The sequence below is a fragment of the Chionomys nivalis genome, chromosome 1, assembly GCF_950005125.1.
Source record: "Chionomys nivalis chromosome 1, mChiNiv1.1, whole genome shotgun sequence".
NCBI lineage: Eukaryota > Metazoa > Chordata > Mammalia > Rodentia > Cricetidae > Chionomys > Chionomys nivalis.
The window spans coordinates 110,330,823-110,340,544 of record NC_080086.1 but is presented as its reverse complement, the minus strand read 5'-3'; positions in this window follow the sequence as shown (position 1 = coordinate 110,340,544).

Sequence of the window (9,722 nt, the reverse complement as noted above, 5' to 3'; positions counted from 1 at the left end):
ATGTAATGCAAGAAATTAAGTTCCAAATATCAGCACACATACATCCTGTATGGAAAGAGAATTTTGGACAAAATGATAAGGATGGACTATTTGAGAGTCTGTGCTGTTAAGCTTCTTGATGCAGAGGATGAGCATGTAGAATTAATGTGAATATCTCCATTACTAAATACATTTGCAAGATTGAAGCGATGACTTAGAAGTTTAGAACACATGTTGTTCTTATAGAGGACCTGGCATTGACTCCACACATCTGCATGATGGTTCACAACCATCTTAGCTCCAGGATTTCCATCACCTTATACCATGAGCACCAGATACTCACATGGTTGCATATATATATGGGGAAAATGTTCATACACATATAACAAAATCATCTAAGTACATTTGAAGCCAGGTATGGTTACATGTACCTGCACTTATCGGGTTAAGAAACTGAGTCAGGGAGACTGAGTGGACCACAAGTTTGAAACCAACCTGAACAACATGTTGAAACTATGTCTCAATAAAATAACAGAAAGTACATTTGATAATTTTCTGTATGTCCTTTTATAACTAATACCTTCACTTATAATAAATGTGGACTACTACCTATACAGTTTACTTCTTAAAATCAATATAACAAAGTTATTTATATGTGAAAGGAGTGTTAGTTGCATGAATCAATATGTAAAGTTGGCACCAATACTGACAGATTGATTCTAATCATCTATACTTATGTGGTGGAAAGAAAGAACTGATTTCTAATTGTCTTCCAACATCTATATGTGTACTGTATCACATGAATGTATGCTTACACACACATACTCAATAAACACAATTTTTTAATTATAGATACTTAATATTGAAAATACGTTGGGGAAAATAGTCAACATTATTTACCAAAAGGAAATTCAAGCCAAAGCTATATTGAGATTCCATTTTATCCTTGTTACAATGGCTATTATTTTAAAATGTAATAATAAGAAATGCTAACCAAGATATAGGGGGAAAGAGCAATTATATGTAGTTAGTGAAAATGTAAACTAATACAGGCATTTTGCAAATAAAGTAGGGCAAACTATTTCAAACCAGAAATAGTCCTCTTGTTATATAAGAGAGAATTTAAACATACATAAGAAATTTATGCATTCGTGTTTATTGTAACACTGTTCAAAAATAGCTAAGGTGTGGAATCATCCTTGGTCTCATCAACATATAAGCAAATAAAGAGAATATGGTGCATTACTATACTATGTATGTATAGACAGATATAGACATGTATGCATACATGTATACATACATGCATACAATTATATGTATGCAATACAATCGTACTGACTATTTTTTGCCCATAAAGAAGGGCAAATTTTTTAAAAAATGGATGATACTATGATGTCTCTAAGTGAAATCATTCACACAAAGGCAACTATCATGTTCTTTTATTCGTATGTGGAAAATACAATACAGGAACAAAACAACAGCAAAATTCCATGACAGTGTTAGACAGACTTTTAGAGGACATGGGATGTCTCACAGAAGTAAGAAAAGATGATAGAATAAAACAGTAGCTGGAAAGGTAGATATGATGAAAGCACAATGAATCATAATGAAATCCATTAATATGTACAATAAATATTGTAAATTTTACTAACTATATTTTGAATGTTTTCTTGTTAGTTTCTTATCTTTGTTCTGTCTGGCCTAGAAGTTGCTAGGGAGACTAAACTGACCTCAAATTTGTTAGAATTCTCCTGCTTTAAACCCTCAGGGTTGGAATTATAGGCATGTGCCACAATGTGGAAACTGAAATCCAAACTAAAAAATCTCAGTAGTCTAAGCTTTGAAATCACAAGGCAAAGATAATTCGAAGTCAAACATAAGAAAATAATAATCATAAAAGATACCAACAAAAATACATACAATGTCATTGGAAGAGAAAATCAAAAAATCAAGACCGGTTGGTTGAAAAGATATTAAATTGGTGATTTTTAGATACCAAACTAACAAAAAGGAAAGAAAGCATGTAAACTCCAAATTTTTATTTAATAAAATATAAAGAAGGAAGGAAGGAGAGAAAGAAATATAGTAGCCCTACTCAACCCACAGAGATTTTAAAGATGATTAGAGAATTTCTAGTCGCAAAAATTGCATAATCATGAATGCAACTTAAAGCACTCACATAGGCAATATAAATAAAGGAATATGTATCAAAGATATTAAAAATTAAATAATGAAGAAAGTATATAGGTAAATATTTGTTGCAAGTATAAATTTTTAAATGTTCACAAATAACAAATGATGTATATGATACATAAACAATGGGAAGTTCATCTAATCACTATTTCCTGTTTGCTCGTAAGCTGATGTGACTCAAAGGACTTGAAAAAACTTTGCTTACTATCATAGTTTATGACAAATGGTACAAATAACAAAAATCAAAATGTAAGAGGCACAGGTTTAGGTATAAGGAGAGGGAATCGTGGCTTCTCAATGAACTGTCTGGAACACAAAAACTCCTAGCATGTGTATGTGTTCAGGAAACCAAAATTTTTCTGCACTCCATCAATAGTCATGCCCATGTATGCTTCTGTTGTGTTCCCATGATTAATTAGCTAATAGGCTCTTGATGATTAGATTAGCTCAGTCTCCAACCCTTACAATGGCGCAGGATATGTTTTCATATTGTAATTGCAAATAAACATCTTAAAACTTTACAGTTTTGGATTGGGTAGGATGCTTCTTCCAGTAAAGGTAATTGCCACCAAACCATCCAAACTGGAACCTACATGGTAGGAAGAATGAACTGACTCCCAATGGAACACATACGTGCACGTGTGCACATGTGCTCTCTCTCTCTCTCTCTCTCTCTCTCTCTCTCTCTCTGTCTCTCTCTCTCTCTCTCTCTCTCTCTCTTTCTCTCTCTCTCTCCTCTCTCTCTCTCACACACACATACAAACATGCACACACAAAGAGAGAAAGACAGAGAGAAAAAATATCAAAAGCAAAATCTTTGTAATTATGGAGGCTAGATGATGGTGTCAGATTCCCTGGAGCTGGAGTTACAGTTGCTTTTGAGCTGGACTACTTCTGGAATAATATGTACTCTTAGCTTCTCAGCTGTCTCTCCAGCCTTCTCAGTTTTTCACTCCAAAGATACCAAGTATATCATAAGGTTTAATGGAGCTCAACTAAGCTCCAGTTGTGTCATATTTAAAATAGGCTTACCACTAGGAAGTGATGTGACAGAAAGACTCTTTGGTGTCTATTCAAAATATCACTATTGGAACTAGGGAGGTTGCTCAGTGGTAAAGAGCTTGCCACAGAAGCGTAAGTCTGCTGTTTTGTCTTGATGATAGTATCTTTTGCCTTACATTCCTGTTCTGTTTCAGGAGGTCCTATTTATAGTCGATCTCAGTGTCTGATACTGGTGTTATAGTTTAGGAAGTAGTCTCCTGTGCCTATGCATTCCAGGCTACTTCCTACTTTTCCTTCTATAAATTTCAGTGTAACTGGATTTATGTTGAGGTCTTTGATCCACTTGGATTTCAGTCTTCCGCAGGGTGATAGATATAGGTCTATTTCAATTCTTCTACATGCCACCATCCAGTTATGACAGCACCATTTGTTGAAGACACTTTCTTTTTTCCATTGTACAGTTTTTCCTTCTTTGTCAAAAATCAGGTGGTCATAAGTGTGTGAGTTTATGTCAGGGTCTTCAAAGTGAGTCCATTGATCCATGTGTCTGTTTTTATGCCAACACCAAATCGTTTTTATTACTATAACTCTATAGTAGAGATTGAACTCAGGTATGATGATACCTCCAGAAGTTCCTTAACTATACAGGATTGTTTTCGCTGTCTTGGTTTTTTTTTTTAAATATGAATTTCAGGATTGTTCATTCAAGGCCTGTGAAGAATTGTGTTGGGAATTTTGATGGGGATTGCATTGACTCTGTAGATTGCTTTTGGTAAGATTGCCATTCTGACTGTGTTAATCCTACCAATGCATGAACGTGAGAGAACTTTCTATTTTCTGATTTCTTCTTCAAAGAATTAAAATTCTTTCACTTTTTTGGTTAGTGTTACTGAAGGCAAAGGCATAAGTCACAAACAATCCCACACCAGTTTGGAATTATGATTAATAGAATGGTTATTTATTTAAAGGGAAAAAAACTTACAGATCACTGTCCCAGACAACAGCCCACTGCACAATCAGGAAGGGAGTATAGTCGCCTGAAGTGGAGCAGGAAGTAAGAGAGAGAGGAGAGGGAAGTGGCTGATTTTTTAAAGGGAGAGAGACCACACCCCAATGGGCTGGTATCTCAGTGGCTATTGGCTGAAGGAGCGGAAGGAGCTCCTGCAACATGTTACCCCCAAGATATATTATTTGTGGCTTTTGTGAAGGGAGATGTTTCTCTGAATTCTTTCTCAAGTTCTTTATCATTTGTATATAGGAGAGTTACTGTTATTTTTTAGTTAATCTTGTATTCTACTCCATTACTGAAGGTGTTTATCAGCGGTAGGAGTTTTCTGTTAGAATTTTTTGGGTCACTTATGTATACTATCATATCATCTGCAAATAGTTAAAGTTTTACTTCTTCCTTTCTGAGTTATATCCCCTTGATCTTTTGTTGCCTTATTGCTCTAGCTGGAACCCTCAAGTACTATATTGAATAGGTATGGAGAGAATGGACAGCCTTATCTTACCCCTGATTTTAGTGTAATAGCTTTGATTTTGTCTGCATTTAATTTGATATTGGCTGTTGGTTTGCTGCCTTTATTATGTTTAGATATGTTCCTTGAATTTCTCCAAGATCTTTATCATAAAGGAGTGTTGGATTTTTATCAAAGGCTTTTTCAACATCTAATGAAATGATCATGTTCTTTTTCTTTCAATTTGTTTTTATGGTGGATTTTATTTGCCTATTTTTGTATGTTGAACCATTCCTGTATCTTTGGGATGAAGCCTATTTGATCATGCAGATGATTTTTTTGATGTATTCTTGCATTTTGTTTGCCAGTGTATTGTTTAATATTTTTGCATCAATGTTCATGAGAGACATTGGTCTGTAATTCTCTTTCTTTGTTGCATCTTTGATTTGAGTATCAGTGTAACTCTGGCCTCATAAAACAAATTTGGTAATACTGTTTCTGTTTCTATTTTGCAGAACAATTTGAGAGTATTGGAATTAGTTCTTTTTTGAAATTCTGGTATACTTCTGTGCTAAAACTATCTGACCCTGGGCTTTTATTTGGGGGGAGATTTTAATGAATATTTCTATTTCTTTAGGTGTTATAGGTCTGTTTAACTTGTTTACCTAATCTTTTTTAAAAAATATTTATTTATTTATTATGTATACAATATTCTGTCTGTAGGTCTGCAGGCCAGAAGAGGGCACCAGACCTCATTACAGATGGTTGTGAGCCACTATGTGGTTGCTGGGAATTGAACTCAGGACCTTTGGAAGGGCGGGCAATGCTCTTAACCACTGAGCCATCTCTCCAGCCCACCTAATCTTGATTTAATCTTAGTATGTGGTAACAATAAGAAAAATTGTCTGTTTCTTTTACATTTTTCTGCTTTGTGGAGTATGGAATTTTTATGTAAGATCCAATGATTATCTCTTTTTTCCCGGTGTCTGTTGTTATGCTACGTTTTCATTTCTGATTTTATTAATTTGGATATTCTCTCTCTGCTTTTGTGTTAGTTCGGATAAGAGGTTGCCTATTTTGTTGATTTTTCTCAAAGAACCAACTCTTGTTTCACTGATTCTTTGTCTTATTCTGTTTGTTTCTATTTTATTAATTTCAGCCCTGAATTTGATTATTTCCTGACATCTACTCCTCTTAGGTGAGTTTGCTTCTTTTTTGTTATAGAGCTTTCAGGTGTACTATTAGATTGTTTGTATGAGATTTCTCCAAATTCTTTATGTAGGCACTTAGTTCTATGAACTTTCCTCTTAGCACTGCTTTCATAGTGTCCCTTAAGTTTGAGTATATTGTGGATTCATTTTCATTGAATTCTAAGAAGTCTTTTATTTCTTTCTTTATTTCTTCCTTGACCAAGTGGTGGTTCAACTGAGAGTTGTTCAGTTTTCCCTGAGTTTGTAGGCTTTTTATAGTTTATGTTGTTGTTAAACTCTAACTTTAATCTATGGTGGTCTGATAAGACACACGGGGTTATTCCATTTTTTTTTTGTATCTGTTGAGATGTGATTTATGTGTTCAGCTTTAGAGAAGATTCTATGAGGTGCTGAAAAGAAAGAATATTCTTTTGTGTCTGGGTAAAATCTTCTGTAGATTTCTATTAAGTCCAATTGAGTCATAACATCTGTTAGTTCCCTTTTTCTCTCTTAGGTTTCTGTCTGGAAGACCTGTTCATCAGTGAGAGTGGGATGTTGCAGTCTCCCATTATTAGTGCATGGGTATTGATGTGTGATTTAAGTGTTCTTAATGTTTCTTTTACAAATGTGGGTACCCTTGTATTTGGGGCATAAATATTCAGAATTGAGGTTTCAGCATGATGGATTTTTGCTGTGATGAGTATGAAATGTCCTTCTCTATCTCTTTTGATTAGTTTTAGTGTGAAGTCTGTTAGATATTAGGATAGCTACACTGGCTTGTTTCTTAGGTCTATTTGATTGTAAAACCATTTCCCAACAATTTACTCTGAGTTAATGTCTGTACTTGAGGTTCATATGTGTTTCTTGTATGTAGCATAAGGATAGATCCTATTTTCCTATCCATTCTCTTAGCCTGTGTCTTTTTATTGATGAACTGAGTCCATTGTTATTAAGAAATGCTATTGACCACTGACTGGTAGTTTCTGTTATTTTTTTATTTTGGTGGTAGTGGTGTGTGTGTTTCACTTCTTTGGGTTTTGCTGCTGTAAGATTATCTATTTCTTGTGTCTTCATGGATATAACTGAGTTCCTTTTGTTGAAGTTTTCTTTCTAGTACTTTTGGTAGTGCCAGATTTGTGGACAGACATTGTTTAAACCTAATTTTTCATGAAATATCTTGTTTTCCCTGTCTATGTTGATTGAAAGTTTTGCTTGTATAGTAGTCTGGGATGACATTCGTGATCCCTTAGTGTCTATAAAACATCTGGTCAGGACCTTCTGGTTCTCAGAATTTCCATTGAGAAGTTGGGTATAATTCTGATAGGTCTGCCTTTATATGTTACTTGCAGCTCTTAAAATTGTTTCCTTTTGTTTGTTTGTTTAGTGTTTTAATTATTTTGTGAGGACAAGAGATTTTTTTTATTTTGTCTAGACAATTGGAGTACTATAAGCTTCTTGTACCTTTATAGCATGTCCTTCTTTATGTTGTAAAGATGGACACTATAAAGTAGTCCCCCACTAGCTCAGAATTGAATATAATAAAGGGTTCTTCATTTAGGGGTAGAATCACAGATCACAGTCCTCTGCATGGGTGGGGAACAGAAAACTAATCCAGTAGCAGAGAGAGCTCTGAAGTTTTACATCTCCATTTATAGTATAAGAGATCATGCCCAAGTGGGCTGGTATCTTAAACACTATTGGCTAAAGGAGTTCCCACAGCAATGTTGAGAAATTTTCTTCCATGATTTTGTTGAATATATTTTCTGTGCCTTTGAGCTGGGATTCTTCTCCTTCTTCTCTCCCTATTATTCTTAGGTTTGCTCTTTTCATAGTGTTCCAGTTTTCCAGGATATTCTGTGTTAGAAATTTATTAAATTCAACATTTTTTTGACTGATGAATCCTCTGTCATATCTTCCACACATGAAATTCTCTCTTCCAGCTCCTGTGTTCTGATGGTGATGCTTTCATCTGTAGTTCTTGCTCATTTCCCCAGCTTTTCCATTTTCAGAATTCTCTGTATTTTCTTTATTGTTTCTATTTCAATTTTCAAGTCTCAAACCATTTCCTTCACCTGTTTGATTGATTTTTCATTGATATTCTTTGCTTTCTTTCTTTTTTTGAGACAGGGTTTCTCTGCAACTTTGGAGCCATCCTAGAACTAGCTCTTGTAGACCAGACTGGGTTCAAACTCACAGAAATATGCCTGCCTCTGCCTCCTGAGTGCTGGGATTAAAGGAATGTGCCACCACACTTTCTATAAGTGATTTATTGATTTCTTCCAATTTTTGTCTTTTCTTCAACTACTTTAAGGAAATTTCCATTGCCTCTTTAAGAGCTTCTACTATCTTCAAAGAGTAATTATTAAGTTTGTTTTCTCGTGTTTCAATTTCATTGGAAACTATAGGTTTTACTGTTGTAGGATCACTGGGTTCTTGTGGTGCCATATTGCTCTTTCAGTTGTTGAATGTATTCTTACACCAGTGTTTTCTCATCTTTTTTTCCAACCAGAGTGGCTTTTGCCTGGGCCTCTTCTTCCAACTCTTGCAGTTTGCCCCTGTGTCTGTGTATGCTGCTGCTTTTCCAAATGGTGTGGTTTTATTCCTGTTCGTATACAGTCTGATGGATTTGCCAGGACAGGCTGACCATAGGGATGATGTTTAGGTGTATGGGCAGTGGAGTGGGTCTTTTTGGGACAGTGTCTAGTGGGGCAGGGGTTTGTGCAAAATTAAACATAAAATTTCAAAACTTCTAAATGATAAAGTGGGGAATACATTTTCATCTATATTTATATAATTTCTATGTATCTATTATATATCAATTATCTATCATTTATCTAGCTTATCTATCAATCTATCTACCCACCTACCAATCTAACATCTATTTTCTAAATAGGATTAGCTATTCAGAAAATAAAGTCAATAATTTATAAGCCACATCTGATAAAAAAGTGAAAGTTTTTGTTCTGCAAAGGAAGCTAGTAGTAGAGTGATGAGGCAACTTACAAAATGGGGAAAACCTTTGTGTTATGGGAGTCCTGAGTATGTAAACAATTTGATCTCTGATTCTTGTGTCTTCTCTTGGGGCTCTTTTCCTTGTGTTAATTTTTCTTGATCAACTACAATGTGATAGCTTTTGTTTTCTATTATATATTTTATACTGTTATGTTTATTTGTTGTGTCTTAGAAGTCTTTTTTTTTTTTTCTAGTGAGAGAGACAGAAAGGGAGTGGTTCTGGAAGTGAGGAGGACCTGGGAGGAATAGAAGAAAAGGAGACTCTAATGAGGATATATTTATGAGAAAGGGGTCAATTTCAATAAAGGGGAATGAATAAATAAAATCTAAATAAGTAAATGTGTAATAGGAGAAATTTAAAAGTTAGAGAAGTTGAGGCTGGAAAGATGGTTCATCAGTTAAAGGCATCTAGAGCCAAACCCAATAACCAAAGTTCACAAGCTACTTTTAACAAGTTGAGCTTAGAAAGAGCAAGCAGACTTCAGCTCTCTGTAGAAAGGAGCTGGGGGCCACTTCCTGCTACCTGGCTCCCAGCCACCGACTAGCTTTACCCAAAATAATTACACAGAAACTGTATTCTTTTAAACACTGCTTGGCCCATTATCTCTAGCCTCTTACTGGCTAACTCTCACATCTTGATTAACCCATTTCTAATAATCTGTGTAGCACCACGAGGTGGTGGCTTACCAGGAAGGATCTTAACCTGTGTCCGTCTTGGAGAGGAGAGCTATAGCGTCTGCCTCACTTTCCTTCTTCCCAGCATTCTGTTCTATTTACTCCACCCACCTATGTTTTGACATATCAGGCCAAGCAGTTTCTTTATTAGTTAACCAAAGAAACCAACACATAGAAAGAAGACCCATGTACATCAGCCCTCACTTGACCAAGT